The following is a 9,983-nucleotide window of genomic DNA, read 5'->3' as shown; positions in this document are numbered from 1 at the left end:
GTTTGCCAGCAATAGTAGAATTGCCAAAATAGCCTTCTTGGGGCATGTCTGAAGATTAAAATAAATAGTAAAAGTCCTTAAATTCTGATGGGAACCTTAAGGAAACAAATTTAATGTGCTATGGTCATTTCCCATTTGTATTTGTTTAGATGATTTTCATAGGACTCACCAGTTATCATCTGGAGAAAATTCGACTAAAGCCTTATAATGATGCAAGGGTTGAAGCTCAGGTTCAACTCATGCCCACCTGACCATACCAGAAGGTCCACTCACAACTACTATCACCAAATGGCTGGGGCTCAGAAATAGGGCAGAATTCCTATGAAGAAAAAAAGGGGTAAGGGTAAGAACAGTCAGCCATGGCTCAGTAAAACTATAAAGGATAGTATTCGGCTGAAGGCAAGGGCATATAAGGTAGCCAGAGATAGTGGGAGGGTAGAGGATTGGGAAGCATTTAAAGGTCAGCAAAGAATAACTAAGAGATTAATTAAGACGGGGAAAATAGACTATGAAAGGAATTTAGCGAACAACATAAAAACTAATAGTAAGAGTTTTTATAGCTATATAAAAAGAAAAAGGGTGGCTAAGGTGAACGTTGGTCCATTGGAGGGTGAGACTGGAGAGTTGTTGGTGGGGAACATGGAAATGGCAAAGGCATTAAACGAGTATTTTGTATCAGTCTTCACCATAGAAGACACAAAAAATATTCCAACGCTGGATAAACAGGGGGCGGTAGGAATGGAGGAGCTAAATACTATTAAGATCACCAAGGAGGTGGTATTAGGGAAATTAATGAGACTGAAGGATGATAAATCCCCTGGGCCTGATGGATTACATCCAAGGGTCTTGAGGGAGATAGCGGTGGGGATTGTGGATGCATTGGTGATAATTTTCCAAAACTCCCTGGAGGCAGGAACGGTCCCAGTGGATTGGAAAATGGCCAATGTAACACCTATATTTAAAAAAGGAAGTAGACAGAAGGCGGGTAACTATAGACCGGTTAGTCTAACATCGGTGGTGGGTAAAATGTTAGAGACAATTATTAAAGAAACACTAACGGGGCACTTGGATAAACATGACTTCATCGGACAGAACCAGCATGGTTTTGTGAAGGGGAAATCCTGTTTAACGAATCTGCTCGAATTCTTTGAGGAAGTAACAACCCGGGTGGATAAAGGGGAACCGGTGGATGTGGTATACTTGGACTTCCAAAAGGCTTTTGACAAGGTGCCACATAAGAGACTATTGCTAAAAATAAAAAATTATGGGATTGGGGGTAATATATTAGCATGGGTAGAGGATTGGCTGACAAATAGGAAGCAGAGAGTGGGGATAAATGGTTCATACTCGGGATGGCAACCGGTAACTAGCAGGGTTCCGCAAGGGTCGGTGCTGGGACCCCAGTTGTTCACAATTTATATAAATGATTTGGAGGAGGGAACCAAGTGTAATATATCAAAATTTGCGGACGATACAAAAATGGGAGGAAAAGTTGGGGATGAGGAGGATAGGAAGAGTCTGCAAATGGATATAGATAAGCTAGGTGAGTGGGCAACAACTTGGCAGATGAAATTTAATACTAATAAATGTGAAGTCATTCACTTTGGGAAAAAAAATGATAGGGCAAGTTATTTTCTAAATGAGGAGGAGCTGCGTTGTAATGCAACGCAAAGGGATCTAGGGGTATTAGTACATGAATCACTAAAAGTCAGTATGCAGGTGCAGCAAGCAATCAGGAAGGCCAATGGAGTTTTGGCCTTTATTGCTAGGGGGATTGAGTATAAAAACACGGAGGTCTTGCTGCAGCTGTACACAGTATTAGTGAGACCACATTTGGAATACAGTGTACAGTTCTGGGGTCCATACTTAAGGAAGGATGTACTAGCCCTGGAGGCAGTGCAGCGAAGGTTTACAAGATTAATTCCTGCAATGAGGGGATTGACATATGAGGAAAGGTTAAGTAAGCTGGAGCTCTACTCTTTGGAGTTTAGGAGAATGAGAGGCGATCTCATTGAAACATATAAGATCGTGAGGGGCCTTGATCGGGTGGATGCACCGAGGATGTTCCCAATGATCGGGGAAACTAGAACTAGGGGACATAGTTGCAGAATAAGGGGGGGCTCTTTTAAAACTGAGATGAGGAAGAACTTCTTCACCAAGAGGGTGGTTAATTTATGGAATTCACTGCCCCAGGGAGCAGTGGAAGCAGAAACGTTAAATATATTTAAGTCTAAAATAGATGTTTTTTTAGCTGCCGAGGGGATAAGGGGCTACGGGGAGAGGGCAGGGATATGGACCTAGGTATGGTTAGTATAGTAAGACCTGAGTGATCTCCTGGACAAGTGTCGATCGCCTGGATTGGGGTCGGAGAGGAATTTCCCGGATTTTTTTCCCCGAATTGGACCTGGGTTTTTATCCGTTTTTTTGCCTCCCCCAGGAGATCACGCGGTTCTTGGGGTGGAGAGGGGTGATAGCGGTATAAAGGGGAGGGTAGTGTCTTGTGTTCTGTGTCTTGTGTCTACTGTTTGTGGGTAAGTGTGTCTGTTTAGTGTTCAGCCATGAGCGAATGGCGGTGCGGGCTCGACGGACCTGGTGGTCTACTCTCGCACCTACTTTCTATGTTTCTATGTTAATCCTACCTGGATCCATCTTAAATTTCAGCTGCAGTCCTCGTTCCCAGCATAAAACCCAATCTTACAGCCTTTAATATTTAATCAGCAAGAGGACATTATCATACACCAGCGGCACGATTGGAGCGCTAGTGGCCCAGCAGTAAAGGGATGCAGGCTGTCTAGTACAATTCAGCACTATTTCTATAGGTATATTGAGTAAGTCAGCAAGCTGCAATTTTAAAGCAGTATTAGGTTCATTATGGTCTGTAATGCAGGACAGTCCTGGGGTTTGATCTTCCATTCCTGATACTCCAGCTTTTTGCATCTATTTCCAGACATGCTGCCTGTCCCGTTGTGTTACTCCAGCTTTTTGCGTCTATCTCCAGACATGCTGCCTGTCCCGTTGTGTTATTCCAGCTTTTTGTGTCTATTTTCCCGATACATATCATGCACAATTGGAAACAGACATTTTCACGTATCCGATGGCTGGGGTGCATCATTTCCCAATTTTTACTCCCGAGTTTAAGCAGTGCCACTATGGAAAATATTGGCCTACTTCGTCACAGGTCAGCTTCTTTTGAACTGTATTTCACATTCGTCCTGTGGTTCTCCCAACTGGCCTTAGTAACAATAGGTTCAGGGCCCCAGGGAATAGAGTCATACAGCATAGAACAGTCCTTTCGGCCCAACTTGCCCATGCAGATCAACATGTCCTATCCACATTAGTCCCACATGCCTATACTTGGCACATATCCTTCTAAACCTATCCTATCCATGTACTTATCCCAATGTCTCTTAAACATAATGCAAACCTTGACAAAGAGGTCAAAGTACAGTCTAGACCTCTCCGCTGGAAGATTCAAGATTCAAGATTCAAGATTCAAGAGACATTTATTGTCACATGCACCAATTGTACAGTGAAATTTGGGGTCACCATACAGCCATACGAATTTAAAAAAAGAACACAGAACAGGATAGTCTTTAACATAAACATCCCCATACAGTGGAATCAAAGTTTCCCACTGTGAGGAAAGGCACCAAAGTTCAGTCATCCTCCTCTTTGATGTTCTTTGATGTTCACCCGTGGGCAGGGCCTCCCGAGCCCCCCGCAGTCGCTGCAACGGTGGCCCGATGTACAGGCCCTCGCGCCAGGATGATGGAACTCCGATGTCAGAACAGAAGAACATTCTCAGCGGCTTGGACTTCCGATTCGGCCACTTCTTACCGGAGACCGTGGCTCCCGAAGGCTACAGGCCGAGCTGGGCGGAGATTCGCACTGGTGGCCCTCGGGCAAAGTGATCCCAGGACTCCATGAGGCAGAATGTGCTGAACTAATGGTGAAGGCCAAGAGAATGTTGGTGAATATTCAGAGATTTCATTTGTAAAATGATGCGACAGGTTAAGCAGAATTATGAGTTTCCGTTTTTAGTGAAGGCAAAATGATTCTTGGATGTGAACAGAATCTGATGACATTTTATTACAGCTTGCCTTGCTGAAAATCAGACGGGCGTTGACAACTGTGTTTAATTTTAGCTGGCCTATCTGAGGGACAAATTTTATTCTATTAAAAACTTTGAGGCAAATAAGAGGGCAGTTTTCCACTTTGTGCAAGTGTAAAAACAAGTGACAGTGAGTTGACAGCCTGCTTCCCATCTCCCCAGACTTCTACACCTACTGAAGCCAACAGGAATAAAAATTAAGAAAGATGTGAAATCAGCTGCTGACTCATTATACACGACCAAACAAAAGTAAAAGTCCCACCCCATGGACTTGAAATGTGTGCATTTTCATTGGTTAGCAAAAGCTAATTACCTGATCGATTATTAATTGAATTGCTCCATTATAATATGCAAAATGCTGCAAAAACATAGCCTTTTTAAAAACCTTCTTTTCGGTCCCCAGAACCTTCATTATTTTGAGGCGAAGAGTAGCCTGACAGCTCCATTTGGTGAATGCTCCTTTATGGCTCTTCCTTGCTATTCCAGATGTTTTACTGTGTGGCTGATATTCCCCTTGGCTCTTCCTGCTGTGATAGTCCAGCTGTGCTACATCCCTTCTGTGCCTCTTTTCCCAAAGCCATATGGCTTGTGTCATCATGCTCAGCTATTGGCATATTCCCTCATCCAGTTACTCAGTCCTTTTGTAGGCTCTGTCACTGTCATTTTATCAACATCTTTGCAGCCTTTCATTTTCCTGGGCTACCGTGCCTTCTTAACAGCATTTGACTCTATGTTTTTCTAAGAGCAGTTGCTGGTTTGTTGGTCAGCATCATATCGTGGTGTCCTTCATGCATTACAGATTAGACAAACGTTTTAGTGGAGGACACTCATTTCTTTACATGGTTGCTAAAAAAAATCTATATTTTCATTTATTTATAGTTTACAGACTATTATATTTGCCTTGCTATTTACCTTTGAAACGACTTCAACACCTCTGATTGAATCTAATGTGAAGAAATCCTTATCCCTGCCATTCATATGCCTTCCTGTGAAATATTCTGCAGCCATTTGTTTTCCATTTATCACCTCTGAGCTCAGCCGCCTATCTACACCCTTCCCTCCCCCATCTGACTGTCATCTGCTAATCAACCCCTCCTCACTGTATCTGCCCATTACTTGCGGGTTCTTTCCTCAGCGACACGGTGGCATAGCGGTAGAGCTACTACTTTACAGCGCTAGAGACGCAGGTTCGATCCTGACTATAGGTGCTGTCTGTACGGAGTTTGTACGTTCTCCCCGTGACCTGCTTGGGTTTTCTCCGAGATCTTCGGTTTCCTTCCACACTCCAAAAACGTGCGGTTTGCAGGTTAATTGGCTTGGTATAAATGTAAAATTGTCCCCAGTGTGTGTAAGGTAGCGTTAACGTGTGGGGATCGCTTGTCAGTGCAGGCTCAGTGGGCTGAAGGGCCTGTTTCCGCGCTGTGTCTTGTTTCATGAGAGAAATTTCAGTCTCCATTCATGAAACAAATACTTCTTCTATTGCAAACATGGATCAGTTTTACATTTGGGCCAAAGGTTACACAATCCCACATCTAGTTGCATTTATATCAGAAAATGAAGGGAAGAATCAGCAGGTCAGGCAGCATCCACCTTTCATCTGGGTATGTTGCAGTCTTCCAGACAATACTAAATTCTATAGGATTAAAAAACCTGCTTTTGTTGCATGTATTAATATTCACTGATTCCATTTGTGGTTTTAGCATAGTTTTTTCCTTCCATTAGTACAGTCTGAGCCTGTCTTTAGAGACACAGCATGGAAACAGGCCCTTTGGCCCAATTAGCCCACACCAACCCACACAATAACTGTCCCACACACAGTCGGGACAATTTACAATGTTACAGAAGCCAATTAACATACAAACCTATACACCTGTGGAATGTGCGAGAAAAACGGAGCACTCAGAGGAAAACCACAGTCACAGGAAGAACGTACAAACTCTGTACAGACAACACACGTAGTCAGGATCAAACCCGGGTCACTGGCACTGTAAGGCTGCATCTCTACTGCTGCGCCACTGTGCTGCCCAACAGCCTTCAATTCTCACCATATTATACTTGGAGGCATAAAAGATTGCAGATGCTGGAATCTGTAACTAAAAAAAGGAGAGCAGTTGGAGGAACTCAATGGATCAGGCAATATCTAAGGAAATGGATAGTTGATGGTTTGATAGACTAGGTTGAGACCGGTCATCTTGACTGAAACAGTAGAGAGGAAGTAGTCAATATAAAGAGGTGGAAGAAAATGCGGGGAAAGAGCTTGCAAGTAATAGGTGGATACGGTGAGGAGGGATTGACTACATATTCCTCCATTCCCTGCATATCCATGTGCCTATCCAAAAGCCTCTTAAATATCACTATAGAATTTGTCACCACCATCACCCCTGGCAGCTGGTTCCAGGCCCCCAGCACTCTGTGTAAAAACATTGCCTTTCTTCTTTAAACGCTGAGCTTCTCACTTTAAAGCTTTGCCCTCTACTCTTTGACATTTCAACCCTGGGGAAAAAAGGCTCTGACTGTCCACCCTATCTATGCCTTTCGTAATTTTATAAAACTTCCATTAGGTTTCCTCTTAGTCTCCAATGCTCCAGGGAACACAATCCAAATTTGTCCAACCTCTCCTGTAGCTAATTCAGATCATGGCTTCAGTGACTGTAATGCCAGAGATACCATCACGGCTGATCAGATTGTAAGAAAGCAGAGGAAAATAGTTTGCTCTTCTTTTGATCGTTACCACGACACTGCTCCTCACAAATCACCATAGGGAGTCGAAACATGCAAGTTATTGCTTTCCACTGAGGTGAAAGCTGAGCAGAAGCCACCCAGGATTTTTTTTTGTCCTAGTTGCCAGCTCAAAGTAGGACTAGAAAATGATAAATTCAATCCAGATATTACAGTTGGAGATACTGGCAGATTAATAGTCAGCAAATGTTGATAAATTTATTTTGAAAGATATTTCAAAAGAGAAAAATAAGTGTGTCACTGCCAGATTGAACAACAAAGTGAAGAACAGTATAAAAATGTGTGAAATGTTCCTTTTACATTGGCAGGATCCACAGTACAGGAGTAATTAATTACAGACATAATTAATAATTTATGAAGAACTTAATTTAAGGGTGGCACAGTAGCGCAACAGTAGAGTTGCTGCTTTACAGCGTCAGAGACCCGGGTCCGGAGTTCGACCCTGACTACGGGTGCTGTCTGTATCGAGTTTGTACGTTCTACCTGTGACCATGTGGGTTTTCTCCGAGATTTTCGGTTTCCTCCCACACTCCGAGATGTACAGGTTTGTAGGGTAATTGGCTTGGTATAAATGTAAATTGTAGGATAGTGTTATGCCCCTGTCCCACTTAGGAAACCTGAACAGAAACCTCTGGAGACTTTGCGCCCCACCCAAGGTTTCCGTGCGGTTCCCGGAGGTTTTTGTCAGTCTCCCTACCTGCTTCCACTACCTGCAACCTCCGGCAACAACCTGCAACCTCCGGGAACCGCACGGAAACCTTGGGTGGGGTGCAAAGTCTCCAGAGGTTTCCGTTCAGGTTTCCTAAGTGGGACAGGGGCATTAATGTGCAGGGATCGCTGGTCGGTACGGACTTGTTGGTTCGAAGGGCCTGTTTTCATGCTGTGTCTCTAAACTAAATTAAACCTTGCATCGGTCATAACATATCAGTCAGGTCTTTAATCTGTGAGGCACAACTTTTCAATGTTTATTTCATAAACAAACAATTTTCTGTGTTATCAAAGACATTAAACATTTGTGTCTCTGCTTTGTAAATACGAGACTAATTATCCCATGAAAATCTAAACTAAACAACAAAGTCGACTGAGGCTGGCCAAGAACGTAATATCCACGACCAAGGGTGCATTTACTCAAAGTCTTATTCATATCATGAAGTAATTGAGCATTTATTTGCATTCTACAGACTGTGAAAGCTTTCACAGGTATTTGATTAAAAAAAGAACAAAAACTGACAAAACAATAAAGCATAATGTGGAAAGACCTTGCAAATGCTAAAAATTGGCAGGAAAACATGATTGCATATTTTGCTCATTGCATAGAAGGAGAATTTTGATGGCACATATAACAAGCATGGGTGACACCCATTCAGAGGCAATGCCCAATTTGTACCTCAGCTGGGAAAACAAATCAGAAAATATGTAGAACACAAAATGCTGATGTAACTCAGTGGGTCAAGCAAGATCTCTGGAAGACATAGATAGGCAATGTTTTATATCGGAACCCTTCTTCAGATTGAAGAAGGGTCCCGGTTTTCAGTCTATCCAGGTCTTCAGTCTGAAGAAGGGTATCGATCAAAACGTCACCCATTCCTTCCTCCAGAGATGCTGCCTGTGCCGCTGAGTTACTCCAACATTTTGTCCTCTCAGTCTTTGTCCTTCCTCCCTTCCTTCCTCCCTTCCTCCCTTTCTCTTTTTTTCCTGCTTCTTCCCTCACCCTTTCCCTTCTTTCCCCTGGCTGGAATGCCTGGAAATATAAGGAGAATGTTGGCATGGTTTAGGTGGATCGATATTAGCTATTTGGACAGAGTTGTTTCCAGGGGTCTGAAGTTTGACATCTCCTGGCCTGTCAGCCAGTGATAGGGACCAGAGTGGCACCCGAGGGAGGGGGCACTATCATACAGTGACAATGGCTGGCTCGCTCTGGATGATGGTCACATACTATGTCTGTATTGCATTTCCCAAACTTTCTGTCTAGAGCTTGCTGGGGTTTGATCAACCGTATTTTATCAATGGGATTCGGGGAAGATGCAATCTCCCAGAGATTCCTGAGCCATTGAACTGAAAAACCTATCTGCCTGCTGAGTGTTGTAGATTGAATGACTGTTAGTATGCGTAATGTTGGAGAGGTGTCTGTGTGGGTTTTAGTGGTGATACGTATGAGTGTAGTGTGCACATGATGACAGATGGGACATGTAGTTTCCTCTAACTTGGAGTACAGATCAGTGGTGATTGAATCATGCATCCTCAGGATCAGGTCCTCAGGTCATCTCTCTGGCTATAACCTCTCGCTGGTATCTCAGTTCTGACTTTGTTGTCCTCCGTTTCCTCCAGAATGCAGACCCACCACCTATGTGTACCTCTTTTCCACTAATCTCTTCAGAATAACATTGCCTGTAGTCTCCTCCCCCTTTAAGAGATCCTTGCACAATAGCAAATTCTGTAAGCGTGCAAAACTCCAGATCTTACTCAGGTCTACTATGCTCTAATTAATGGGATCCGAATAGACCTGCTTAGATTCTGTCCGCAGTGCCAATTTAACACACCCTTTTATTGGATACTAGATCTCTGGCAAACAGAATGGATTAACAACAATTAGCATGTGTATAGTTGAATTTAATTGTGCAAGATCCAAAGGTTAGATTTATTGCTATATACAAGAATTATTACACACAACTCTTAACTAATTATTAATTGCAGGAAACTTCAAACCTACATCAGTGAAATTCAAGCAATAACTAGATCAGTCAAGTCAATAGTGTTTAATTGTCATGTGGACCAGGAACAGAATAATGAATGTTTTACTTGCTGCAGCTTTACAGGTGCATTCATGATTAAATAACAAATAAATGTACAATAATCAATAGTGCAATAAATTAATAATCAGTAATACTAGCTAACCAAACCATAATAGTGCAAAACCAAAGTACATAATGCAACCAAAACAAAGTCTGCATTAGGTCGTTGCTGAGGTAGGCTTGTGGTTAATGTTGTATATTGTAGGTAAGTGTCTGATGGTTGCTGGGAAAAGCTGTTCTTGATCCTGGAGGTCACGGTCTTCAGGCTCCTATATCTTCTTCCCAATGGTAGTGGCAAGATGAGAGCGTGGCCAGAGTGGTGTAGGTCTTTGATGATATTA

This window comes from Amblyraja radiata, chromosome 4, assembly GCF_010909765.2.
Source record: "Amblyraja radiata isolate CabotCenter1 chromosome 4, sAmbRad1.1.pri, whole genome shotgun sequence".
In the NCBI taxonomy this organism is placed as follows: Eukaryota; Metazoa; Chordata; class Chondrichthyes; order Rajiformes; family Rajidae; genus Amblyraja; species Amblyraja radiata.
This window is presented reverse-complemented; position numbering follows the sequence as displayed.